This window comes from Lytechinus variegatus, chromosome 8 (assembly GCF_018143015.1).
Source record: "Lytechinus variegatus isolate NC3 chromosome 8, Lvar_3.0, whole genome shotgun sequence".
NCBI lineage: Eukaryota > Metazoa > Echinodermata > Echinoidea > Temnopleuroida > Toxopneustidae > Lytechinus > Lytechinus variegatus.
The window spans coordinates 14,434,502-14,462,280 of record NC_054747.1 but is presented as its reverse complement, the minus strand read 5'-3'; the positions used below and the strand labels follow the sequence as shown (position 1 = coordinate 14,462,280).

General features: G+C 37.5%; 1 protein-coding gene across 3 annotated transcripts in view; it reads left to right on the top strand.

Annotated features, from left to right (window-relative positions):
- Positions 1–5,993: 5,993 nt before the first annotated feature.
- Positions 5,994–27,779, top strand: part of LOC121420028 (serine/arginine repetitive matrix protein 1-like) — a 64,412-nt gene continuing 42,626 nt past the window's right edge. For 2 of the 3 annotated variants that reach the window (XM_041614554.1, XM_041614550.1), the window contains exons 1-2: positions 5,994–6,199; positions 18,582–18,823. The gene's annotated coding sequence lies outside the window, so the exon portion shown is untranslated. The other variant, XM_041614552.1, reaches the window with a different exon arrangement.

The window sequence follows — 27,779 nt, the reverse complement described above, 5'->3', positions numbered from 1 at the left end:
ATTATTACATTTACACTCTTTGGTGTTATTCAATCTCTCAGGTGTAATGTTAACACCTCAGGGTGTTGTCCTCTATTAACACCAACTTGTGTCACTTTAACACCACAGTTTTTACAGTGTATATGTATACATTTTATTCATTTCTTCTTGATTTATTTTGTTACTGACTTGATTCCCCATTTTGATTCTTTTGTTTATTAGTCGTTAATGATTAATTAATTAATCAATTAATTACTTAATTTATCTATTATTATTAATCAATCTATGAATTCGTATAGGCCTTATATGTACTTATAAGACTGTATCCAAATTCAACTCGAGTGTTGTGTTCCTTGGAGTGGGGAATGGAGCAGTGCCAATATATAGGAACATGGACCTACTAGGTCCATACTAGGACCTATTGGCCTACATTGTACGACAACACATGTGAGAGACACTACCGAACCAACTTTCAATGTTTTATCAATGGAAGTTGCCCCCAAAATTCAACACGGTCCAGGACATTATCAAATCATATTTCTCACAATTTTCATTATCCTGTATTCGTTTTGAAGTTTGCAACAAAAAGAAGGAATTTGTTTAACATTGTATGTGACGACATTGGTTATTAACAGGACTTCAATTTGCATTTTATATTTACATCATTTTTTTTTTGGTCTTTAATGGAGAAATATGATTTGCCATTCTCTAATTTGACCCCTTCACTTCATTCACAGTTTGTCTGGATGTCTCCTAATATTATGATTGACAAGTTGCTCCTTATCGTGGTTTTTCTCAGGATTTCGGGTAAAAATATGACGTCATTACTGGTGTGACTTACATGAGCAGCGAAGCGTCTCGGGGACGAAAAGGAAACACTCAAATCTGTATCACTCCAGCCTTGTGCTTTGTTATGAATTTAGTGATTTCTAAAAAGGAAGTATTGCCACCTTTGGTTATTAGATTCTGCGTTTTGGTGCTCAGTATAATCCCACACTGTTAAAGGTCAAGTCCACCTCAGAAAAATGTTGATTTGAATCAATGGAGAAAAATTAGACAAGCATTAAGCTGAGAATTTCATCAAAATTGGACGTAAAATAAGACAGTTATGACATTTTGAAGTTTCGCAGATTTGACAATGAAGAACAACTTGACTGAACCATAAAATGTTAAGCAGTGGTAATTCAACATGTTCAGAGAGAAATAAAACTTTGTTTCACAGGACAATGAGGAGAATATTTCATAGAATACAATACAAAAGAAATAGTGAGTGATGTCATCATTTGCATACCGACCGGGATGTGCATATAACTGTTTTGTGAAATTAAGCGAAACTTTAAACTGTTATAAGTTTCTCATTTTACATCTGATTTTAATGAAATTTTTAGCGAGATGCTTCTTGGATTTTTCTCTTTTTATTCAAATCAATTTTTTGTTGGGGTGGACTTGTCCTTTAAAAATGATTTAAACAACGCTGTTCAGTGTTTACTATGTGAATCGCACAGTAGTTGTTTAAACATTTTAAACAAAATAATTGTTTAAAATCTTAAACAACAAAATTAAAAATCAAATATTTAATTATCAATACCATGGTTGTTCAGGATTTTAAACACTTGTTTAAACTGTTGAAACAACTAGTGTGCGATTCACATAGTAGACAGCGTTGTTTGAATTATTTTCTAACAGTGCATACACTGTTATATTTCGAACAAATTAACCTTTGAAGATGTTGGGACAACTTCTGAGATATAATTTTAAATGATTGAATGATCTAAGGTCGCCATATCGCGTGTCGTGTCTAGATCGTGTTAAACACAATACATGTAAGGATTTGGGTCTGTCTGTAAACTGGTAAAAACTTGCAAATGGAAAACAGAGCTTGACAGTTTGATGGTCCCCTAAAAGATAGAGTGGGTGGTTTCTTCTATAACACGTATAATTTCTCACTTTGCCATTTTTCTGAAAAAAAAACCCCGTGAGTTTCCCAGAAAGCAAAGTGCCTGTCTAAAGTCTGTATTCCGTTTTAATTAGGCCCGGCTATATGATACTGTATAGGCCTTTATCGTATTTCTTATTCATCATCCTATACAGCTCATATTATGCAAGGACGCATCAAATCATTATTTTGTATTTGATTACCTGCCATTTAAGTACACAACTTTGCTTTTTCGAAGAAAAAAAAACGCGACTCTGTTTAATACAAACTTAGTTCCCTTGAATTATGATATTTAATTCATCGAAATCAATAGTAAGATACTTGCCAATAATGTCCGGATTCAATTTAGTAAGTATACTGATCCGGATGACTTGAAACATCTGTTTATTCAATCCGATGTCGTTTCCCTAAATCTCGGCGAATATCATTATCAAATTAATCCCGGCGAGAATTACCCATCTCTTTGTTCTCATACCTTTCTCTGCTGTCACAATACCGTCTGGCAATTCAAACTCGAGCCTGTCGCCGATCCCTGTACTTTTATTTTTCTTGCGCGTATCTGGACCTGCATGGGCCCCGTCTTACGAAGAGTTACGATTGATCCAATCAATCATAACTGTATTGAAATCCATCAGTGTCATATTTTTTTCTACAGGAAATTTGCAAACTGTCCTTTGTAAACAAAGGAGAACACACCAAATTGTCAAGAAATCAATGAATTTATGGATACTATACATTCATACCTAGATTTTTTTTTAACAAACATGCATTTTATATGTTGACTTTGCTGGCTTTCCATAGTTGCGATTGATTGGATCCATCGCAACTCTTTGCAAGACGGGCCCCCGGTCTTACAAAGAGTTTTATTTGATGACACCATTCAACCACAACTATATGGAAAGCCAGCAACACCAACATCTAAAATGCATGTTCATAATCTCTACATGATGAATAATGATACACATACATGTGCATCGTTGCAACAACTCGGTAAGCTTCCTCTTTGTTTACTAAGGACATAGTTGAAGTTTCCTGCAGGAAAAAATATGATATTGATGGATTTCCATAGTTGATGTCGATTGAATCAATCACATCGTTGTAACACGGGACCCCGGTCTACAACATTGTTGCATTTTGTCACTTTATCACAAGCGTCTGTAAATAAAAGGGAGAATAAGTGGCAAATTATTGTATTTTGTTGAGGGACCACACCCAGTAGACTGTCAATAATTCGAGTAGATCTGAGAAACCGATTGTAGCGATCAAAGTGATATCACCCGTATCGGTTACATGCACTTGACGAGACAATGTACATGTACTATCAAGTACATCCGTAGTCTCGTATTACAGCCTTGCTGTATCAAATGTAAATATTATTTTACTATTACTATTTCAAATGATGTTTGGATAATGTTTGACTCAGATATATCTTTGATGGGTTTGTACAATAAATGTCAAAAGCAAATATATAGGCCAAGTAATGAGTCACCGATATGTGCCATATGCCTGTAGTTTAAGGACTTTATGTACATGGGCATATACATGCAGGGCTTGCCAGCACACAAAGGCCCAACAATATTTTTTAGGGCCTATGTATGCTGTGGCCGAGTGGTCTAAGGCGCCTGGATATACATGGAAAAGTCCGGGGTTCGATCCGCGGCAGCGATGCCTGTGAGCAAGGCATTTAATCTACAATGCTCTTTTATCCTGCTTTCAAATAAATGGAAATGCTATGTGCATTATTGGTAACTAGGTGAGAGCTTGTTTAAAAAAAACAACAATATTTTACAGGCCCATTGTAGTCGGTATCGATGGGGGAATTCGGGCATGGACTCTGATAAGGGGGGAACTAATCCATCACCTAATGATTGAACTCCTGAGCAAGGAATTAAGGATATTATAAGGCTGTACGAAATCTCGAAAGAATATTAATTGTAGGGTATAGGCCTTGGCTGATGCAATGTTTTGACGACGTGGACTATGTTTTGCGTGTGTCATTTTATTTGGCAGGGAGGCGAGAACGCAGGTATGATATTTGCTTTCGGAAGCTGTTTATTTTTAGCATGGCAGGATTGTCGAGGAAAGCACACAGTCATGATTGCGTGTTGCTAAACAACTCTGTAGACCTAACATGATTGCTTTGTGGGTCACATCATGTGAAGGGCACGACCAAGAAAAGAGGGAGGAGATAGAGAGAGACATGGAGAAAGGGTGGGGGTTGGGAATGAACGGGGGGGGGGGACTTGTATCATGCTTTGTCGCGTGCGGAAAAGCAGGTCTTTCCTTAATATTTCTTGAGGACTGTCGTTTAACCATGGAGCTAACAATAGCTCTATGGTTTAACGATGGGGCATTAAAATTGATATATTTATTTATTTCTTATTGAATATTCGATTTGATGTTTCTTGTGAACATTCATGTCACTCTTCGCAAAATGTTTTTTTAGTGTTTGATAAAGAATGTGAAAGTTTAAAACAAAACTGGAACCACTCATGGTCGGCCTCGAGTACATGGGAGTCTTCACAAGTGATATGCATATATGGGGGGGGGGGGGGTGAGAGGATCGTACATAATGATATTGTTTAATTTTGTTCTGAAATGATTTATATTCCCTTGCCCAACCGCCCCCTCCCAAAACAAAATACCTTATACTTAGCTCTATGAAAATACAATACATTGATCATTCAGCTGTAAACGGGACTTGTTTCCAAGACTACGAGTGTCTCCTCTGTTAGGGCGTGTGACGTTTCCCAATCGCTGACCCGCGAAATACGGAAGGCGAAGGTCGGGTTTGTGAGAGGGCCTCGAAGGGCGACTAATATTTTGATTGAATAATTGATGGATGCGAAGCCCGTGAATGATCTTGCACAAAGAGATTAGCTTTCGACATATCGTTTCTTCCATCTTTCTCCCCACCCCCCCCCCGTTTGTAGCTCATTCGGATCTCCCTTTTCTCGTTCTCTTCCTCTTGTCCCTCTCTCGCCAAGTCAATCGACCTGTTCAGCGTTTCTTAAAATTTGTCCGACAAGTTGTCAGATCTGACATCTCTTCTAGATTTGATTAGCTAAGAGGCACTCTTACTATGGTAACTGTCGGCTAAAACAGGATTTGTCAGACTGATGAAACGTCTGCCAAGTACTTTCGCGAAACGCCCCTCCCCCCCGTACTGTGGCCATTAGATTTGCCCATCTTTGTATCTATATTCCTCACTATTTTTTCATCACTTTGTCGAGCTCAATCCTTCCCATTCCCTTGTTACTCGGAAGTACATGTAGGCCAGTCTAGGCCTATACCTCCAACCTCTTTCCATCTTCCACTGCATCTCCAAATATTCCCCTCCCCCATCACCTTCTTCCTGTCCTTTTCATTTTCACACACAGCAAAAACTGTGTGTTAACCGGTGTACATAAAGGACCACACCAGTTATTTTACACCGGTGTTAGATTGGTGGTGTTAGTTTTACATCTATAGGTGTTATTACAACACCTTTTGTTGTTACATTTACACTCTTTGGTGTTATGTTTAATCTCTATATATAGCGCGTAATTTTAACACCTCAGGGTGTGGTCCTCTATTACCACCAATTGGTGTAAGTTTTATACCACAGTTTTACAGTGTATTCTTCATGCAATCCTCGCCATCTTTAAAATTATCTTCTTTTTTCTTAATTCTTCATGTATTTTCTTCTTTTTCTTTCTTTGTTTCTTTCTTTCTTTCTCTCTCTCTTATTTTTCCCCTTTCTTTATTCCTTTCTTTCTGCCTTTCAGCTTCTTCTCCCTTTTTCACTTGGTTGCTTGTCTTTCATTTCTTACCATTTGAAAGTTCATACTCTCCACTATCTCTCATGTCCATACCTACATCCTCCTTTCTTGTCATCTTTTCTCTCTCCGTTTCTTTTCATCCCTCCAACTTGGCACCCCCTTTCAGTTATTTCATTTTTCTCTGAAATTTCCTCATGCAGTGAAACGATAGCTCCTCAATTTTAGATCAATGACCCCCCCCCCAGCCCACTTCTGCACCCTTCAGTCAATGTTGAAATTTCGTTTCATTTTCATTTGATCCCTATTGTGACACAATACAACTAGCGCTCAACGACACAGATCATTTGCCAGGAGTTCGTTAGTACCGATTTAGCCGTCGTTGCGTGATGGTCGATATTTATTGTGCAGAGTGAATGATTACCCAGTAGCAGGATTTGTGTGTATTCCTAAAATACTGGATATTTACTTTTGAGATAATACCCAAGTTGACTTCTGCTGACGATTAGGAGATTCTGTATCGAAGGTAGAGACATCGTATTATTATATTTTTTAAAAATTAATTGTGTTTTTAATATTTTATTTTATCCCATTCCCAGGATACGTTTATATGTTGGCGCACATGCATGACATGGCCAATATTTTACTTCGTCGCTTTTTGTTTTACAGTTTTTGATGAACTATTCACTCATGTACAAGTTTGGCAGTTGCTGGAAAAATACAGACTTACTCCATAGATCGATATTACCCGGCTGTATGTGATAATGATTTTGTAACTTGATATCGCCATGGTAGCAATTGTAGCAAAGTTTTCGAGTTCAGTTGTGCCCGAATGCTTACGGGACTTCCCCTCTCAATACCAAGGGGGGGGGGGGGGTCTGTAAAATAATGCGTCCGAGATTCCAGTATTAGTCTGATGTTATTTTCAAAGAAAATTATAGGTAATATATATCGGTTATATTTGTATAATCTACAAGACACATTTTTTAGTTTTTATTTTCCGTGCCCGAAACAATATGCTATACAGTATTATATTACATTTTATATTAAATTAGGCCAAATATTTTCTTGATGTCTGTGATTTTTGTTTCAATTTAATTGGAAATCATGTACCGTATATTAAACAAATGTCGTTTTTATGCTATTGTATTTGTAACTACATTCGTACATCATCACGTCAAATAGTATGATGTGTACATGACTCTGTTTATAAGTTCAATTCACTTCAATTCGTCGCCCATTGTACATCATTTAGGGCAGCTTAAAAAGGGAAGTACCAACGACTGAATTGCTTAAAATCGGAACCAGTGTTTCCCCGCATTCATTATTAATTAATGTGAAAAGGTCGCTTGCCAATATTTAGCCTACTTCAAATCTTTGTATGAAGACTTTACATACCGTTTCATGTTCTAACTCGTTTTGACATTTTCTAAGTATTCCTTTGAGTCTTGTTGATCATGAAATGATTATCTCAAGTTCATTATCTGATCAGACACTTGTGTATAAATTTTACAATGTTTACACAGACACTGAAATACTTTTATTACTTTACATTGGCTGTACGTGTGGAAATGCCTCTCGAGTTAGATGGCACACATTTTTTTTTGTTTCGTTATCTGTTTTGATTCGGGCGTTACTCATAGCCAATATTTCCGCTTATTAACGCCCACGTTTTGCCATTGTTCTGTATACTGCACATCCTATTCTACACCAATACTCTCTCTCTCACTCTTCACACATCCCAATACATTATAACAGTATATCGATCACATGCGTTCGTTGTATAACAAGTACTAGTAGTAGTAATAGCAGATTTGTATATGCCTATTGTTAGTGGTTCCCCGAACGCACGTTGAATACCGATCTCGAGGGTTAATTTTCATTATCCCTTCATCGCCCTTTGAACATGCTGGGTCAATGTTTTAGGGATGTTTCCATACTGTGGCTGCAGGTTAGCCCGAAAGATAATTGGGTATTGCCCGACGTAGCAACAATCCAGACTCCTCTGTTTTTTTTTACATGTAGGCCTAGGTATGGTTCCAGGTTTAGAATTTAACTTGTAACTCGTTTAATATGCACCCTTCCTTATTAGGGACCTTTCAGTGTTATAAAACAGATTGGGTATGTAAATATAAGCGCAATCGTCCAGTAATTATATTTGATATTGATGAATTCATTCCTATAAATCATTTAAAGTTTTTTTTTTTATATAAAAAAAAATTATTTGTAATAATTTTTTATAAGAACGTCATGTCATTGATGATTTATAATGTAAAATTAAGTTTTTGTCATCCCACTTTATTGAGCGGTTTATTGTATCCTTTCATTGAATGGGATCCTAGTTAGTACTTTTTAAAATCAACTTTAACATTACCTATTTTAGTACACCGTGCATACTTGCAAATGCTTCTAAATCTTAGTTGTCGAATACTTCCTCATATTGTGTAATACAATAAAAGAAGACAAAACAAAATAATTACATGCCCACTGTAACTATGGAAAAATGTACTACACTGCAAAAGCTCCGGTGTTGAATTAACACCAGCCTGGAATCTATATATGACCACACGTCCACACCAGAAAAGTGTGAAACAACACTAGTTTGGTTTTGGTCTAACACCAGATAGGTGTCTATACAACACCAATTAGTATTAAAACAGCATTTGTTTGACTCCAAACTGGTGTTGTTTCAATACTTTGGTGTGGACATATATAGATTCCGGGCTGGTGTTAAATCAACACCGGAGTTTTTGCAGTGGACGGGTTATCCTGCATGCTGTATGCGTTACACGTAAGTCCTTGTCACAAGTGACACAATGTTAGATGATTTATAATGATGAATCTTATAATAAGATATGTGGATATAATCAAATCCGGATTAAATAACAATGAGCACTTGTCTTTGTTTGCAAGATTTCGCGAATCCACTCGATTTATGCTACAATTGAACATATCTCAGAGGGGCTTCTTGGTATCACAGAACGATCCAGTCATCGCCCTTTGTTCCCCCAGCGATTGGTATACGTTATTCGTGATATCTATCAACCCGCTCCTTAGCACAGGTGAATTGAAAGGTATGTCTTGCTCAAGCGTCTGGTATGCAACTTTTGTCATCGATATAGTCTCGATATTCAGGCACTATTGTATAGTTTAAGGAGAACAGTAGTGTACTCGGTTTCAGTATTATGGAAAATGAAAAAAAATACTATTATTTATCCCCTGATAATAATATAGTTCAGATATCATTTACCAGTAACCCTTCATCTTTTATTCGATCTCTGTTTTCTCTCTGAAAAAAAAGACCCATTGTTACAGAATACCAGTACACCATGTATTCTGTAACAATAGGTCTACATGTAGCCGGCCATTTAAATATTTCCATTTGAATAAAAATTATTTTACTACATGTATTTTTTACTGGATCGTTTTGCGTTAATGGACTTACTGTCTTTCGTGTATACATTGTACATGTAGCTGATGACGTATTTGCAAATCAATTATTTCACCACTTCTTTGTTTCTCTTTCGATGTAATAGCCAATCAAGCTCTCAAGTATAATGCACACTAGCTTATGTTTGTTCGTTGTTTTTTTTTGTCATTTTATTGTCATTAAACATGTAGTCAGAACTGTAGAAATCTCTCGGATTGCCTTTTTTTATGTATAGTATTCGAATTCGATCAGATTTTTTACCTTTATTTTTAAAATGTTATGTTATATAAATGGGAATATTTGCATAACATATACTTGCGATGGTTTCGTTTGATATCAACGAAATTATGATTTTACCTTCCAGAAGTCATAAATAATTATCGCGTCCATGATTAAAAAAATTTCCTTTAATTTTAGGTCAGTGTAGTTTCTGTGTTGGGGGAGGGGGTGATTTATTTGCTTAACCTTGATAATTTTGACAACTATGTATCCCCATATGAAAGCCTATTTTAAAACCTGTATATTTTCTTGTATAGATCCATTGTAGTAAAGTAAGTTGGTTCTTTGATAATGAATTATTTGCCATTTACAACTCATGTATTGGTAGATAATTATGATATTACATACATAATGTGACTTTCATGAAAAAATGACGGTACTTTTATTCACGGTACTTAAGTGGACGTGGTTCTCGCCCATGATCCACTGATCTAGAAAAAGTAACGAATGGACCCCGCTTATCATGCATGCCATTGGACCGAATCATTTTATTTTAAACAGAAAAGGTAACCGCCCCCCTTTACAAAATTATATTGCTTATGAAATACTACACGAAAAATTCTGGCTATCACGAATACACATGACGTTTTTGATACAAGTTTAAACACTGAACATTAACCCTGCTCTGAAAGACGTTTTTTTTCTTTATATTCTATCATAATTTGTATGTGTTTTTCCTAGGGGGGGGGGGGGCTTGTCAAATGCCCCGCCCCCAGCCCTCCCTCAAACAAAATCCGTCAATTCCTGCATATCAGAGTGACGTAAATAAAAGATGTAAACAAAGTCTACATCAGAACTGCGCAACCAATACCCGCATCTTTCATGTCACATGTCGGATATATTTTTTTTTTACTTTTCATGAGAATAATAATATCCTTTTTCAAGGTGAATGTTCATTTTCGAAAGAGGAATTATCATGATATAACTACTACAACAATGATGATGATAATAATAATAATGATAGTGACAACATGATAATAATAATAATAGTTATAATGATAATAATAGTAATAGATTTTGGGAATGAGGAGGAGAAAACGGTGGAGGGGAAGAAGAGGAAGTATATAAAAAGAAACAAAAAAGAAATAAATAAATAAAGAAAGAAAGAAAAATAATGAAAAGTAAGGAAAAATAAGACAAGAAGAACGAGGAGGAGACTTAAAGAAATGTGTCTTTTCACCTTTTGTCATTAATACATGGAGGCCGATAAAGTATTGACACGTGACTGAGGATGGCATCGCTTTAAAAGGGATGGTCCGGACTGAAAAAATATATATCTTAATAAATAGAGTAAAATTCACAGAGCAAAAATGCTGAAAATTTCATTAAAATCGGATTACAAACAAGGGAGTTATTACATTTTAAATATTTGCATTATTCCGATGAAACGGTTCTTGGCATGTCATCATGAATATTCATTAGGTTGGCTGATGATGTCACATTCCCACTTTCCTTTTCCTTATGTTATTACATGATATCATAATTGTTTAATTTCTTCATAAATATGTTTATGATGTGTCTCCTTTATGATTAAATAAGTTGCAGCAAATAACTAATGCACTTAATCAGTTGTCAATCCCATTGTTTTAGTTCTTGGTAGAATTTTTTTTAAATAAACCTAATTTCATATGATGAAATACAAGATAACAAGTGGGGATATGACATCATCAGCCTGCCTAGTGTATATTTATGAAGACATACTAAGAACTTTTTCAACGGAATAATGCAAATCTTTTAAATTCAATAACTTTGTTATTTGTTATCCGATTTTGATCAAATTTTCAACATTTTGCTTTGTGAATTTTATAAATATAAGATATAAACATTTTTAGCCTGGCGCCTATCCCTTGGCTTTAAGTACAGTTTATGACTTTAACCCCCTATAATGGGGGCACATCCCGGATACCCGGTATAATACAGCAAAGAAAGATTTTTTTGGGGGGAGAGTTACTGTCAAAATGGGCTGCGTCACGATCTGACGGTGCTTCAGACAATCTATCACCCGAAACATCTGTCAACAGCTCCTCATAATAACAGCTGATTTACGAGACACGCCCTGAGAACATACGGGATTCGTGCATGTAAATATAACCCCTTTCCGACGTGACTCGTCGAAAACTTCAATACAGACATCATTGTGCATGTCATTGACAATGTCAAATTTACTTGTACAGAAATCTGCAGATTTTTTTTTTTTTGCATTTGATCTCTTTTCATCCGTATTTTCACGCGCTATAGTTTATTTGCATAATTCCCTTGCGAGTGGTATGTTTCAATAATCAATGTTTATTTATGACTTATGGATAAATCTGTTTTGATTTTGAGGGTATCTTCTGGCTATGTGTGTGTGTGTTCTCATTTAATCATTTTAGAGAAATTCGTCTCGTCATTCATTTATAAAAAGCGGGGTTGGGGGTGCTATTTATTACGAGGATCTCTGAACTGCAATTAAAGTAGTTTTATAAATTTGTATGAATCCCTGATGATGTTTTCTGTTAACTAATTCCGACCGTGATAGATCCATGGCAATCTCGTCGTACAGTATATATAATGTGTAATCTTGACATCCTCTACACAATATACAGCGACGGCGATTAAAGTCGGACTACCACTGCTGTTTAAGTAATTAAATGCAGGGGCAAACGAATGACTGGGAATTGGATCATTGTAATTAATCTGTGTCAAATCTATATCGTTCGTTCTAACAGCAGTAAATTATGGTTGGACGAATGAGAGACATGTTGGGGGGGGGGTGGGAGTGGGGGTGGGTGTTAGATACACGTAAAAGAGTAGGGGGTACCTGTAATCCATGTCATCGGCGAAGCGGTCAAGGGCGTTCGCTGGAGGCGCTCACTGTTCTTTGAAATTGAATCGAATGCAAATGACCACTGAACTCCGGAGGACCTGTGATTTTCATCTACACGCCCAATTCCGGACCGAATGACCTACATTTGCCACATATTTCCTCCTTTTTGTATCCCTTGTGCATCTTTCTATCATTTATCATTTTGACGTTGCGCCCATTAATTCAGTGGTGTACAGATGAAAGGAGGGGGCTTGGGGGCGACTCCCCCCAAGAAAACTTACTACAAAGAAGAAGTAAAAAAGAGAAAGGAAAGAAAGGGTGAAATTTTATTTTCTGACTATTGTGTCAAAATCTATCGAAAAATTGGATTATTGTAATGCAAATTTGAAATTTTGGCTCGCTCACTTTGCTTTCTCACGACTTAAAAATTTGCCCGATACGCCATATCTAGCCCCCTTAAATTTTTTGGCTCGTTATACCACTGCAAATATTCAATGGTTTGTGTTACACTAATTAATAACAATCAACACTATAATTTATATATATACTAGTCGTGTGCATCTGCAATGTAGACCTCTCTCTGTCTTTACACTTTCCAGAGGGATTGATTTGTTTATATTTTTTGTGTGGTTTTGACATGTAATCAATCACGAACAAGTTTAGCGTGAAGAATGGGTTGTTGCATTGACTGATTTTTTAATAAATGTGCTCCTCTATGCTCTATTCCACTTCATCGGTGGCACTCATTAAATAAATGAATAAATACATACATACATAAATAAATAAATAGGGCCTCGAAGCAAATTTATTAATGATTATAATTAAATAATCATAGAATTCTATTAAGATTATGCGTAGATTTAAGTCATTGTTGAAATAAAACTGAATGGCATAAATTAATTGTTGTTGATTTTAAAAAATGTATTCAACTTTTGGAGGCTTCGCTTTAACCCCCCCCCCCCCCTCAATCCAAGGACCCTCGACCATCAATTCCCTCACGATTTAACTACGCAGACATGCGTCAATTGTGTTAAAAAAGAAAGATAAGATTGTGTGTCTATATATAGGCCTACATGTATCAGTCTGTCGAAATTGGCCTTTTAATGCAGTGTGTCACGTTGGAGAGGACTGTCGAGTCAAATTAGTATACTACGTAATCATAAAATGTTTTCTGGATGGATGTGTGTGTGAAACGTCAATGCGGTGCGCGTCATTCGGTCTTTGAGAGACATTCGCCACCTCACCTCATATGATCGAGGGGTGTGGGTTCTACATGTACCCACAATATTGACGGAATGGGCCTTAGAAATCAGAAAGGTGTGTGTAGGTGTTTATGGGGGGGGGGGGGGGAGGTGTTTGTGCATATATGTTAACGTGAAAAGACAAGACACATAACATTTGGCGACGAGTACAGTAACAGTTGCTGATATTAATAATAATAATAAAAACATCCTATACAATGTATTAATGGTAATTGATGCTGATAGTATAGATGATAGAAGACAAGACATACGTGTAATCTAATAAAACGAATCAAAACCTTATCAGATTAAAAAAGATAATGATTTGAGAGAAGACCATTTATTTGGTCTGCCCATCTACGTAGGTAGCAATCATCTGATCATCGCCACTTACGCAATAGACTCATCTAAAATGCTCTCTGATGACGCTGGTTTATGTACATTATGATTGGTAATTGATGATCATGATTCCCCATAGACGGACTTGGCGAATTCTCACTGCAATGTCTGACCGCTCTTTTGAACTTCGAGATCAGCCAGGGAATGGATTGAAACGTACAGGACCCCACACGTCATCGTTTAGTCTACCGTTCCATACTCTCATCATACACTTGGACTCTTTCACATCTGACAATGCCCAACGTCTTGAGCACAAACTTGCTTTGGTTGTCATGGTATTTTCTGCTTAATAGTCTCAAGGAAGAGACACTCGCACGACGACAGGCTAGTCTACAGAACGTATCCCATTGAAACTGTGATCAGCAAGTGGGTTCTCATACAAGACTAGCACAGATACAACTTGCTGTTTCAGGTAAGTCATTGACAGGGACCTCAGTCTGCATATTCAGACTAACGACAGGCGGCGGTCCCAAGAACTACGTCATCCCATTGAAGTCACGTGATAGTAGATTCCTAGAGTAGTACCTCGTCTCTGGGTTGCAGTGATCGGATGCAATCGTTCGGATGCTATGCCTCTGCTAATCACATTGACGCGTGTCGCCCAGGGCAGTCTATAATTATTACGTGACCTAAGTTCAAGGATTCAGCGGCCTCGTTTTCTTTTGCATCATGAGATGCATCTTGTATGAAGCATTGACGCTTCTTGGCGTTATCTCCCTATAGTCTCCTCTCGCACACCCCTTTGTTCACGTATGCTGCTATAGTATGAGCAGGGAATTGGAATAAAGAGACTTGATCCATTTGCGTACTGGGGCTGACCCGCCTACTCTGCTGTGCAAACCCTTCACTCGACTTACGGGTCTGAATGTGCAGCCTATAATGCCTTGCGTACTGAAGGTCGTCCTGAATTGAAACTTTTTTTTATGTGCTTGTCTTTGTGTAGAGACCAAATTGATGATCAAAGTTAAGTTAGGGTCTGTGTGTCTGCACACTAGATCCGACCATGGACATACATGTACCATGATTAGACACAGACAAAGGGTGTCGAGTGTAGTTTCCACCCAAGACCATGTTCGTGATAGTCTAGATCTGGACGTAAGTAATTCCTGTGGAAAACCCTAGCTACACTCACTCATTGTTTATGGTATACTCACCTATTACACACCAGTCCTCTCACTTTCTCCTCTTACTAAAAGTGCACTGTAAAAACTGTGGTGTTAAAACTGACACCAGTTGCTGTTAATATAGGACCACACCCTGAGGTGTTAAATTCCACCCTAGAGATTTCACATGACACCAAGGAGTGTAAATGTAACAACCAAAGGTGGTGTAATAGTACAGATAGGTGTTAAACTAACACCGTCAATTTAGTAAAATAACTAATGCGGTCCTCTACGTACACCGGTTAACACCACAGTTCTTGTGTGAGAGGACTAGTGTCCAGGTGTGCGTACCATAATTTTACAATGAGTGAGTGTAGGGTTTTCCAAAGAAACAACTACTAACGTCCATATGAAGAGGTTCGTTAGTGATCACACTTAAAACAGGGCTGAAAAAGCTCAAGATTGCTGAAAAAAAAGCAGAAATAGAAAGAGCTCCCATATTTTTTGTACAGAGGAAAGATAGAACAAGCTGAAAATTAAAAGGCAAAAACTGATAGCTGAACCTCCAAACCTGCGACACGTTGATTTGCTAAAATGCAAAATTGTGTGCTTGTATTCGCACTCTACGTGTAGACTACTTTCTCCCTTGTCTGTGTTATAGTCAGGGTCGCGATTTTCGAAACAATGCCCCAAGGCTGTGTACATGTAATTGTCACCCGACCCTGATTTCAAATCGATGCATTTTGTAATCAAGTGCGAGATCTACGTAAGATATGAAGCCATCGACATCTGGAGCATCCTTACATTTCGATGTTGCATCATCTTCAATATACAAGAACAGTAGAGCTTAATCATACACTTTAAAAACGCTGTTTAAAATTTTAAGCACGTTTAAGCCCGTCACTCTAACAACTACTGTTTAAACCTTTTAAACAACTATTTAAACTTTTTAAACAAATGTATAGACTTTTAAAACGTCTGTTTTAACTTTTTAAACAAGTTGTTTAAAAAGTTTAAACAATTACAAAACAGTTTAAACAACGTGCTATTGTTTTTTTTTTGTATATAGCGATTTTTGAAGTGATTTTAATTGGCAAGCACGACTTCAGCCAGAGAGAGGCACAATTTAGTACTTTGTTCAGTTGACAGTGAAACTGACTTGCGGTACGATTTAAGAAGTTTTCATTGTATTCGTTATTCCATTTTATTCCCAGGTAGGGGGTATTAAGACAAAAAAGTGTCATTTTATCCACATCACCGTTCTATAGGACACACAGTGTAGACACATTATTTATGATTATAAATCTTAATAATCAAAGTTTTTTGGGCTGAATTTACCAGAACGAAGATTTTTTTAAGGAAGGAAGCTATACTAATGAAAAAATGCAGTCCATGGTGGTCAATATTACTTTTGGCCTTTTATGTTATTTTTTTTCCTTCTAAAATTATTGTGTTTGTGTAATGCATATAGGATAATGGGATGTACTTATAAGCGGTCATGTGTGACATTCATTGCGCTCCGTATTACACCTGCTGTAGCATAGCTGCCAATGAGGCCTTTCAACATAATTTTCAGTGAATAAATTCCTGCTGGATAGCCATATCCCTCACCTTTGTCGAGTGTGGCAGATAAATACATTGCCAAAAGACATTTTGGAGTTATCGTACAGCACCATTCTGTAAAAAAACGACAATGCTTACAAAAAAGTTACCAGGCAAATGGCGAATATTTTCATTAAAAAAATAAATTACACGAAATTATAGGGAAATCCCCCTTTGTGAACTTCTTCATGGACTTCCCATTGGTTATTTTTTTATTTCATTTTATTTATTCATTTATCTTTTTTATTTATTTATTTATATGTTTATTTATTTATTTATTTTTTTGGGGGGTAAGACCGTCCTACTCGCATAGAAATTGTCTATCTCACAGGCTATAATCATGCGTTTGTAGCCTATGACCGTTCGTGAACCTGTTGTCGAGTAGCGACGTCAGATTCTCCTTTGAGACTAGCCAAATTACGTCATTACCGAACTGTCCTATTTTCTTGTCGATATCTCTTCGCCTCTCCGTTTCATTTCCCTCTTTATGGAATACATCTCTCTTTACCGTGTTTTTGGCAAATCATTTGCATTTGCAACTTTTCTCAATATCTCTCCTCCTAGGAGACCAATAATTATCATTGGAAACGTTCTTCGAAACATCACAACTTTTATTTTTTAACAAATTTCTCGTGGAGTAACCTACACAATTACATCATAAATCTGAAACTGAGCAATCATAATTTATGGAAATTAGTGAATCTCGAGTTTGACGTGCTTAGACATGTTAGAAGTCAACGAACATGACGAAGGTGGAAATTTGACCGTGTATTTTTGGCGAAAAGTGACTACCAATGAAAACGGTAAAATAAAGAGAGAACATCACAGAATATAACATTTAATATTGTGATTATGATAGGAGGAATGAAAGGGAGGTGCATCCATGTTTTTATTCTTTCGTGTTGCCTTTATGTGTAGACCCTCATTTTTTTAAATCGGCATATGGTCGGAAAGTTAACCCAGTTTACGTTTCTTTGTCCTCTTGCAAATATATCGTCTCATATCTCTGTTATGAATCACATTTACATTGTTCAGGGAATAGCATTGTATTCATTATGAAGAAAAACAAAGCACGCAGAGTGCATTAAACCGTTTTCGAAATAACGCCTTCACCGGCTTGATTTGTTAAAGTGGATCACTTTGCGTGATTACTTCAACAAAGAAACAAACTCGGTTTCCGTTTTCGCCGTTTTATTATTTCGCTTTATTTCTCCTCCCATTTCAGCGCAGTCCTAATTGAGATATGAGTTTTGGGTAAAGTAATATCCAAACATTCCTAATTTGCAAAGAGGCGAGGATGTAGAGTGGAAATGTACTTTTCCCCATGGGTCATATGGGCTTATGGGAAGACATTATGCAAATCCGTCTCCTTAAATTTGCCTAAATCTGCCATGCATAGCGCGTTTAATTGGATACGGCGAAATCTGGAAGACGCCGCGATCTAACGGTACTGCTAGCCGACTCTGGGCGGACCTTCAAGAGATGTAATTGAAGAGCTTAAGCCGCCAATTTGATTAGCATTATCTGGGAAATCGCAAACTTTATCCTGGATAAATCTGCCAAGATGAATTCATATCTGGAAGCACTCGCTCCGAATCATCTTCGCGTGCCTTTCCATTTTGCAATTCATCCTCTGCCGATACGATACTGATTTTCTTTTTTTTGCAACGAGCCTGGTGCCTCTTGCGTATTGGATGCGTACGTGACCTCGTTTTTTTTCGTCACTGTTTCGAAATCAAAAGATCAATAATGGATATGTATATTATGTATCATATATATGATAAAAAAATATTATCTGATGCGAGTTCAAGAAATTATCTGACACATTGTGTTTGTCCATCTCATTTATTGCAGATGAGATAAATAATCTGATCAATATTGTAATTCAATTTAAAAAATACATATTAAAATTATTATTTCCACAGGTTAAGCGTTGGTCCTATACACACAAGGAAGAATGGTATTCATTTTTTATCCATGATAATTCTGTCTTAAGTCTCTTTAATTCATTTGCGGTTTCGCTCTTTTCCTTTTCCACTTGTCTGCAGCTATACAGCCATGATCCAGAGGCACAACGGGTAAAATCTATCGGACATGAGGATAGTTTTGATATCCAACGATCCATCAGTCACTAGTAAAAACTATCACATTGGAGGTCACCTATGAGGACTATACGTCTTTAGGCATCATCGATACGGAATTGTGGATTCAAAATGGAGATCATTGGGAATCATCCCGATAATTGAACCCTTACTTGCGATCTGACAAAAGAAAAAAAATATCAAACATGGTGAGTCATATTTCTCTGTTTTTCGAAATCTTTATAACCTTTCAAAAACCTACTTTCTCCTGAACTTATATATTTCGTAATTGATATAACATAACTTTTTTATTACATCTGTATCAGAGGCCACTGTGTAGTGTTTTCGAGCTCTTATTGAATTGATTATCCTTGTTAATTCCTTTTCTGAATTCTAATCGCCTTTTTTATTTTCCTGAAACGCATGCATGAATATGTATGTGTACACTTTTACTCAAATTCATATTGGGGATAAATTCAAGTCATAATGAAATAGATATTTCATTCAGTTAGAAATCCATTTTATTCCCGGATTTACCTTGAGTCTTAAAATTTGATAGTGGATACACAAAATTAATGTGAATGTTTTCAATTTGATAATTCTGTCAAACCATATGAATGCATGCACATAATTGAATACTCTGTTTTGTTAATCAGAATGTCACCAGTGTCAGTGTGACAAATCAACCTTGGGGTGTTAATTGAAGTGGCTCCAAAGTATTCCCGTAATTTCAATTTTTGTTTAATACAAGCAAGGACATAGTCATTCATAGTATAATTATCTGAATTCGCTTACAAATCCGATATCTATAAATTTGATCGCTACCGGCTTTTGTGTTTTCTTGATAATCATTCTTTCTTTAATTATATTTTGGAGTAGGGACTAAAACAGTGCATGTTGTCTGTTTTAATATTAAAATAGTTTTTATATCCTTTTCCTTTTTTACAATTCAATTGTTAGGAGTGTGTCTGTTAATCGCAAATTAAAAACGCAATTAGTTGGAGTCTATGTTTTTAATATAAAAATTAATCCGAAATCCACAAACGTGGAGCGGGAGCTTTTAATAAGTCCACAACTTATTTTTTTATCCAATACCTGATTTTTTTTCTTTTTAATATAACATTCGTATTTCTCGCTGCACTTTCATTCTATGTTATTTCATTATTAATTTATTATTCATATGAAATTTCCCAGAATGGAAATTAAAACCGTCCTTCAATTCGACAAGTGCTCAGTAATACTGAGTCGGTATTTACTGAACCTACTGAAGGCCGTCAACTATAAACTGATTATCGAACATCCTTCATCGAATGACTGAAAATGAAAGAAGAAAACAATAAAAAAACGCCACATGGTATAATTTGTTTCTTTTCTCTGAAATTGAGTTCATTTTACGAGTATAATATGTTTTCCATCAGGTTTTTAATTTTAATTTTCATTAGTTAGTGCTACATGTATACTTGGAACCAAAACCAATAATGTTCCTTTTTGTCTGTCCTCGTTTACCTGTCATACATTCACTACGAAAGACGCATAAGGTTAAATAGCTAATACCTTTGTCAGTATCCTTTCACATTATTGGATGTAACTAATTTGATTTTCCCCTCGTATTAAGAAAAGTTTAATGCGTTTCAGTTTCCTTCGCCATATTTTGTTTTGAGGAGTTCCCAGTTCTATTGTGATTGGGTGGTGCCTTCGAAATGTCAATGGAACTCTTTTAATTGAAGACGTCGCATGTTATGTTCTTCGTGACTGACCGACCTTCGCCGTTTATTCTTCGTGCCCAGTTCGGGTATATAGTCGTATTGATTATTCGATGATTACCATTTCACGTGGGTAATTAGTTTGAATGGTTCTTTAGGCATCCAGTCAACTGTCGGTGTGTGTGATCTGTTAGTTGTGTCAGTGAACCCGTAATGTTTGAGAGTGGTACAATAATGGCAGAAAACAAGTATTTGGATTTTCCTCATTCGGATGTGCCTGTGTTTGCGGTGATTAAAAATTCATCATGGATGTTTCGTTCCTGGTAACCTAGTATCAACAAAGTATTCCTTGAACATGTTGAAGTTGCAATGTGTGTCCAGTCTTGGGCAAGGTTTCAGGAATAGCGAACAGCCTTTGACTGTTTGGAGTCAGTTTCGCCTCTAACTCAGGAGTCTGGTGTTGGTTGGCCTGGAATTGACTCCCAGATTGGTATGTTTTGTCATTTCATTTATTCACATTTTCAGGGTTTATTGAATATCCTCAGTTTTCATCAACATTTCAGTACAATCAATGTCATTTTATCGATCTTACCTCGCGCGAGAAGGAAAGAAACATTAGCCGTAAAGGCCATTTCGAAATTGCCATTTATTCAAGAATGATCCTTTCACAACCCATCGACTTCTTTTCACCGATATATCCCTACAGACAATCGGGATAAAATGGGACATCAAGCTGGCTTTTGATAAGTGGGCCGCGATCTCAACTGGAGGGGCGTCTGCCATTTGGGTCACCGCCCTGCCCCAACAATGTGACCTATTCACGATCCTGCCACTTGTCCGGGGTAGACAAAGGTGCGACTGATGTTCGGAGAAAAACCCCAATCTTGCATTCCAACCCCATAACCTCACCTATGGGCAAAGTCTTCGGAATCAGACCCTTTTATGAGATCCCAGTACATCATTAGCTGTGGCGTGCAGAATTTTAAAAGACGAACGTGGAACAGGGATGACTTCGTGGATGAAGGCGTCTTTGGCGTCGATGTATACTGCATGCAAGACTCGACTGATTGGTGACCCATGCCGTTCTATTAAAAAAAGGCATCCATCGATCGGATCACTGTGAAATCCTAGTTTTTGCGAGAAAATGAGACATGTACTGGCAGTACTGCGTTCAAATTCATTGGAGGAACTGGTATACCAAGGTATACTATACCCCAAGTATAGTCTGTCAAAGAGTGAGCTTGAGAGTCTTTTGGGGGTCTGTTTCCCCAGACTATTTTGGTCAACGATCAAACAGAGTCGAACTCTTTCGTTTTCGATGTGATCCCTGATATGATTATTTCAACAATCTCCGTAAAAGTTGAGGACACAAAGCCCTGTCCTCTAAATCCTTCTTTTCTTTTCAATGACGCCTCTCCCTTGCTTCTGTGTACACCCCATTGTATAGTGTAATTGTAAATAGCTGGAGACGTTTAATTGAATAGACTCGTTCCTGGGCGGTCGAACGTCTCTTTCTCCTTGCAGATTGGAAATTGTGACGGTAAGGGCGACAAAGCCACAAAGAAAGACCAAGAAACAATGGTCCTATTCTGTACATGAAATGCCTCCCTACCAAATCTTTGGTTTAGTTTGGATTTTCAATTGAAAGATTAGGCGCCTGTCACTTTGTTTAGTGTGTGTGCGCCGCTATGTAACGTCGGAGTTTCCCCTCGGATGTCTTCACAATGTTTACTTTTTGAATCGTGTAGGCCTAAACATTTGATTTTTTTTCTTTTATTTATCTCTTATTTATTTAAATATTTAATTCTGTATTTTTTTTAATTTCCTATATTATTTAGTTATGTATTTTTTTATTAGGCCCTATGCGGGCTTCTGCTCGAGTTTATTTTCGATTAATTTGCTGTACACAGTTATCAGTACAAGCAAGGAGGTTTAAGCGGGTGTAGATATCCATGGTTGGAAACCATTAGGCTTATGCTTATTTTCCCCTAATATGGGGACGTCTTTACTCTGCAAGTTGGGCTTACAAATAGACGTTGAGAGATGGTCAACAAGTTTTTCTGTTGATGGACCCGTTATGCAACTCAGTTATTTCAATACGTCTGTCAATCGTCATGATGTTGAGTCTCATAAAATATTATGGAAATAGATTAAAGTGATCGGTTAACATTGGTTTGACTTTTAAAAAATCTGAGGTAGAAGGTCACACTTGTCACCTGTGTCTGTGATATGTTACAAAAATGAAGCCCAGAAAAAATTGCGTTTGAAAACAATTATTTAGTGCTTCAAAGATTGAAATATAAAGTGACCGGAAACACTATCTTAATTTCATCCCATACACTTATGTGTAGTATTTAGGCGTCTATAAGACACCTATTTACAAAATCAGGGTTTGCCTTGTAGTTTTACCTTTTCATTCTCAATAATGGTTGTTTTCAGGGTTTATTAGTTCTAATACATGCACTTGCACACATGTTTCATCTTGGTTTGAGAATTTTTTAAATCGACTGCTCACAAAGTTAAACAATACCTTTAATCTCTGGCTGTGGAATGGGCATGGTGTGACCCTCGGTCTATTCTGCTGCGCAAACCCGTCACTCGAGTTGTAGGACCCCAAGGAAGAACAGCAGTATTTTGTAAATACAGCTGAATTGGGTGATCCTCCGTTATTGTATGTATCTCTCTTGTATATTGTATATTTTTTTAAATCTGGTTTCGGAAATAAAAACAAACAACAAACAAGGGTCTGAATTGCAGCCTACTCATGCCTTGTGTACTGAATGCCTTGAAACAGCAAGTTTTGTATGTGCTAGTCTTTGCGTGGAAACACACTTGTTGATCAAAGTTTCAATCAGGGACTGTGTCTGCAGACTACCCTCGGCCCGACACTTTGATGGCATTTTGTGATTTCCCGGAAACCCACTCTCAATAGATAATGTCAGGGATTAGCACAGATACCTGGCAATCAGAACAAAAATTGCCTGCATACATCAGGCAGGCCTACAAAATGTTTTTTTTTTTTTGGGGGGGGGGGTGGGTCTGCGAGGCCGAGGGGTGCTGAAAGTTGTTGACGTACTGTCTAAGGCAGGAATATGATTTTTGTATTGAAAATAGGATATTTTTAGAGAAAATGGTAGGATTTTTGGTCCAATTGGGTTGGAAACTCTGGGCATCTCCCTACATATACTTTCCACATTATTCGATCTTTTCTGGCTCCTCCACCGGGTTTCCGATAATATGAGCCGATGATTGATGTAATCATCGATAAGCGATCTTTTGAAATTATGCACCTGCACGGGAAATCCCCTTTCATCTTCTTCTCAATGTTTCATGGCATCGGAACTTGTGGAACCTCTCCAGGTAGGTACCCGTTACACAAAGCCTTGCGACGAATAGCAAACATGAAAGAACACTTCTGATTGGTTATGCGCGTGCAACAAAGATCTTGATTGGTCGGTTCATTGATCGCTAATCTTTGCGTTACGGTCCCCAGGTACCTTCATTCGCTTCGTTCCAAACTCGATCCATCACCAGGGAGCTGGTTTAAAGAGCTTCGAGGCAAAATTAGTGATAATGTGTTAAATAAGCGGATGACTTTATGAGACCAGACGTCAAAGAAAGGTAAATGGCAAATTCGTCGATTGTAACCGACCCTCCCATCACATGGTCTACTCGAAACTAGTCTGCAGGCACAAACCCTCATTGGAACTTTGATCAAAAAGTGTGCCTCCACGCAAAGACTAGCACACACAGAACTTTCTGCTCCGAGCCTTCAGTACACAAGGCATGAGTAGGCTGCACATTCAGACCCTTATTTCGAGTGAAGGGTTTGCCCAGCAGACTAACTCTATACCTTCATCTAGTCTAATGCCATTCCGTCCATCAACATTCCGTCCAACAACCATTTGGTCCAGCAATGACAATTTCGTCTCTTAACCATTTAATATATTACACATCTCCTTTTTATTCATTTCGCCCAGTTAACACTTGGTCCAATTATATCGACATGTGAGTGGACGAATGGCAGTTAGACCATTTGGATAGTGGGCGAACTGACGGTGGACCAAATGATAGCAGACGAGTTGGTAACTGGACGTATTGGCATTAGGCCAATTGGAAATATACCCAAATAGATGAGGTATTAGGGGTTTGGTTAACGATTTTTGTCATGCTTCTGATCGGAAAAAAAAGTAAAACGAGATAGATTACCTCCCATTCAAGAAAAACAACAGCAGATGAACAACAACAGATGAACAAAAATTAAAACAGAACCGATAATCGAAACTTCATGTTTCCAAACCTTCCTCATTAGCAGTGCGCCCTCTATCAGTGGGTTCTCATCATCGTGTCTGTCCGAGTCTTCGTCACTGAGAGAGATCAGTGGTCTTCGTACAGCCATGTAGGATCCACATGTGGTACAACTCGATGTTTTCTGCCTCACTCCTGATCAATTAATTAACTCTATGAATTATTATTTTCCCTAATAAATTTGCCTGTAAATTCATGGTGCTGTCTGACTTGATGTCAGTGAGTGTGATGTATTGATATCAAATATTTCTTGGGATCTAGTCCCCCCCCCCTGTTTTTTTGAGGCAAGCTGCTGGAATGCACAAAGATGGCATGGCGCCATAGACTGCTAGTTTCATTCTCAGACCCCATTTTTTATTGCCATCACCGTCATCCTCCCTCATCACTATCGTTAAATCAACACCATTATTATCATTGACTCATCGTCGTCATATCATCATCATTATGGCGATTAATTGATGTTTAAATTTTTGTGAAGTATAATTAAAGATGTTCAAAAGTCTTGAGTAATGATGAATTGCAACCCCCACAGAGTCACATAACAATGAATAAGGGGGGGGGGGGGGGGGAGACCTGAAAATTGATGCATCATATTGTATTAATCCACAAAATGTTTTATCATTGTCCTTTGAATTCAATGATTGGTATTTTGATATCGTATATATCTATATAGACCTAAACATCATAATTGGTTGTTTATTTGATGGCCCCTCCCTTTTGTAAAGAGAGAGAGGGGGGGGGGGGGTAAACGGAAGCATCCACCGTGATGCCAAGCAAGTTCATGTTCGAAATGCGATCATAATGAAGAATGGATCGAAGTCCCGAAGCAAATATATATATAAAAAGCTAGTTCCTTAGCAACTTGAAACCGAAACTATAACAAGTCTCGTCGCTCGCCACAAACAGGGAAGTATTTACTCACAACGCCATGAAGTTTTCCCGCGAAAACTCGGTCATTTCGTCCTATCCGCAGACCGCAGGTTTCCGAGTAACCTCAGACTCAGTCACGTGACTCATTTGCTATATTTTTTGTTAATTAGTCTGCCTTCGACCAGACGATGAAATGGCAAAGTCATACACAGTCATTTAGAGCAAGTCTAACTTTATTTTAATTCTTTTTTTTTGCATATTTTGTTTGTATCGGACCTGGTTATTGAATGAGATAATATACATGGATTTGGCGGGAATAGCAGTCGATGCAGTAAGAAGACAGGGTGTCGTCTTTGGTAGGTCCATGCTTTCAGGGATGGGGATTGTTTGGAACCTGTCGGAAACACCAGGTACTGGATCGGTGATTCGGTGTCCACGGGAAAGGGGGGGGGGGGGGGCGGATCTAAGGGCCATTTCCCCTACTTGTGTTCATGTTATATTACACTTTGTACCGAAACGAACCCAAAACAATAATGAGTTAATGCCAACTTACCAAGGAGTTACTGAAATAACGAGTGTGCCTTTTAAACTAACATTTTTTCTAGGGGGGGGGGGTGCTGCACCCCCTTCTTTATTCGCCGTATGTGCGCTCTGCACCCTTCACGCTATATGGGGCGTGGTAGATTGGTCCAAATCAAACCCAAATTGCGATAGATTTTAAATTCAAATTGATATCAATGACAATTTTAGTTAGAATTGATGAAGACTGGGCCCAGATTGAATCTACAAAATAGATTGATCACTGAAAAGCGCTGCTCCTTATTGACTGCGAAGACGCAACAGAAACCTTCGTTACAGCTCAAGTGAATTAGGTTAAGTTTGCCGAAGGGGAAGTTTTCGTTGTCCCTTGATCCGGGAGTAATTTCCAGGGATCGGAGTTATCCCTCTATCCATCCCCTGCACGCTTCCGATAGGAATCCCTTACTCATGGTAAATAGCCACTTGGGCTACTCCCGTTTCGTCTACTCTCCGTCCCGTCTCATCCCATTCCGAGTTCGTCTACAATCAGCTCGTCTACTAACTGTTTGGTCTAATTTGATTCAGCCATGGTCTAATAATGTCTCTACTTGCCAACATCTCGTGGCAATGCAGCAGCAAGATTCATAAATATTGCTGTATGAATTTTACGCGGATCTACATGCATGCCTGATTGACGTAGGTTACTATTTTTTTTTCCACTGTAGTTATACACATTTCGTCTAATATCCACTTGGTCCAACACCACGTAGCCTATATTGTTAAATCAACTGTGTATGAACTATATTTACAATATTAACCGACTACCTGATTTTTAAGTTTAGACATTAGTCGCATATCAATTTCTTATTGATAATATACCTAATGTAACCTAAATTACCATTTCGTCTAAAAGCCAGTTGGTCCAATAGCCATTTTGTCCATATACCATTTTGGTCTAATTAGACTAAGTGTTAATACGGCAAAATTAATGAAAATATAACGAATATTAGACCAACTGGTTATGAGACGAAATGGTCATAGACCAACTGGTGATTCGACGAAGTGATGATTGGCCCAAAATGGTTGGTAGACGAAATATTGATGGACGGAATGGCATTTGACGAAAAGAAGGTAGACCATGTGGCGAGTGGACGAATTGGCAATTCACCTTCCTACCCACAGTCAAGTTGCCCTTACATTTTCAAACTCCATTACAGTGGGTTGCTAGGTGAAAGCGTTCAGAAAACTCGAAAACTTTTGCACTTTTTGAAAGGGGTCAATGGCTAAATATTTATTTCGAAATGACGAAATTCAGAGATAAACCATTCTTTGAACAATCTTTGAAAATATCAAGGAGCTGTGTTGGAAGCTCCTTGAAAATATATAGGACCTACATGTACATGGAGATTAAATGTCAAAAAAGAAATGAAATGAATTGAATTGATCGGGCTCCGAAATAAAGAATGCTGAAATCAATGATTCGATGGAATTCAGTCTATATTGCATCCTTTCCTCATGCTTTTAAACTTTTCGTTCACTCTCCATATTTTAACACAATCAAAATTCTCAGTCAGAAGATGGGATTGTATTGTATCAAACGCGAGAGGGCGTAAGTCAGATATTGACACTACAGACATTTTGGGGAAGCTGAGAGCATTCACGTTGCTTCACATAGAAATCTATTCTTTATAATGCGCTTCGTGCGCGCACCTTTTCTTTATTTTGTCGATTTTTTCCCCGAGAGTTCTCAACTATTATAAAATCT